We start from the raw sequence: 2,144 nt of genomic DNA, 5'->3' as shown, positions 1-2,144 counted from the left end.
CTCAGTGTTTTCTGTGGTAGAATTTAGCTCTTTTATTCTAAGACTTTTATTGATTTTCTTGCTTAACTCTGCTGAACTTAATCTTCCTACGCTTCAGGCCTTTCCTACATTTACATACACAGTCTATGGTTTCAAGCAGCCATTGGTTTCCATTTAATTCAGTCTCAGTGTCACAGTAATCCATTATAGGGAATATGTCTTATTTTACGTTCGTTAGTGACACTTATCATTGAGCTGCGGGATCATTTAATGCTTGTTGCTTAGTTGCTTAACCCTCACGAGTGGCTGGACCCTACACTCTTCCATAAGTGGGTCAAAAAGGACCCATATTAGAATAATATGTGTTGTTATGCCATTTTTGTCATTTTTGTTAAAAAAAATCACTTATATAATATTTAGTATTACATTTTAGTTCACACTAGAAATATTTTATATTTAATTTTTCACTATTTAGAATTTTAGAAAAAAAAATTACATTTGGAAAAAAAACGTTTTCCCATAGGATCCCATAGAAAATACATGCGGGTCATTTTTGACCTAACATGTTTTTTTAGGAATAGCTGGAATATGAAATGATTATAAAATGTAATTACAAAGATACTTCAAGAAAACCACCTCACTGGGTCAAAAAAACAAAACACTTATTTATCTAAGGGTTAAGAAAGAGATCGAGTAATGGTTAAAAATGACACGAGTGACTTAATTCCATGTCAAATGTCATGTCAAATTTGTCAATGTTAAGGTTGAAATACCAACAGAAGTGATGTTACGTATGTGCACAACTTACCTTTCATCCCTGTCCATACCTCCTGGTTTTGAGGAAAATGCAAACAAATAGATTTTGCAAACAGTGTGTAAACAGATGTTTTGATATCGTTTTGCTGGTTTTAAACACAGCCCTTACTTCCATCCAATTGTGTATCTTTCATTTACCAGCTAGACATGCGAGAAAAACACATTTTCTTTAAGAATTCAATGTAACAGGGTGAGAAACTGATCTTATTGTGGGTGAATTGTTCCTTTTAATCAGGTACCCACATTTATGACCATAACAATATTAATTTTGGAATTCAGTACTGTCTGACACACATTGTGAGGGTTTTCTCCTTTTACAGTTAAAGGCCTGAATAAAATAGGGATCCAATTACTATTCAATTGTTGAGTTATTTGTAAACAAACAATGTCTTATATACGTCGATGTAGTAATGTCTTCGTTAGTTAGTTAAGAAACGAGTACAGAGAGGAAACTTTTTCTCTAGATACAGAGTTACCTGGTAGACATATTATTATTTCCAAACTTTAAGTTTAGTTTATGAGTTAGTTTAGAGTCTTACTTAAGACTTTTTAGTTATTAAAATCACTTTACATAGTTTCACTATTCGATCGCTGAGTCGTCCCACTCTCATACCCCACACCATGGCCTTACTCTCACGTCAACATACCTATGTCGCGTTCGGCCGGGGGACCATCCGGCAAGACTGATGTCAGTCGGCATGACGGCTGCGTGTTCTCGGGCCAACGAGCGTCGCTTGCTCCGGAGGGGCAGTGAGATGGACAACGTTCTGGCCGTTGACTGAGGCGGCCTCTCTGGGCGTCGTGCTCAGGAAAGAATCCGAGTGACAGCGGCACGAGCGACCTAATGGAGAGGTTCCCGCCCGGTTCTTCCAGCCACGCCTCGAGCGGGAATGAGTCTGTGAGTCGAGGCCGGTTCCGAAGAACGTAAGTCTGGAGTCCTTTGGGGAAATCGAGGCCAACGCCAAATTAGGGACAGTGACAGGTTTGTGGGTCCTCTCAGAGACGTGCTAGACTCGGGACGCTTAGTCGGTTTTTCCTCGTTCTTAATAATTCGTGATACTTAGGAGAGACGTGAACTTTTTATTCTAGAGATGTTATTGGTGACTGACTTCTTAAGGGGAATAGGAAGTTTCACGTGTTTCCATTTTTACTACTGGTACCTATTATCTCATGTAACCTGAAATGGTCTCGTCTTTGTGTAGGTAGGTAAGTTAGTTTTAGTACATTGAATCCTGTATTGTCAACGAGGTAATTAACTCCGCGGGGTCACGAATAATAACACTACATTAATAAGGGACTGGAAAGGACTGTAAAGATGTACAGACGTCACTATTTTCCAGGTTTTCCGA

This window comes from Notothenia coriiceps, unplaced genomic scaffold (genome assembly GCF_000735185.1).
Source record: "Notothenia coriiceps isolate Sejong01 unplaced genomic scaffold, NC01 NC01_scaffold00037244, whole genome shotgun sequence".
Lineage (NCBI taxonomy): Eukaryota > Metazoa > Chordata > Actinopteri > Perciformes > Nototheniidae > Notothenia > Notothenia coriiceps.
Note: the sequence above shows the minus strand (reverse complement) of the source record.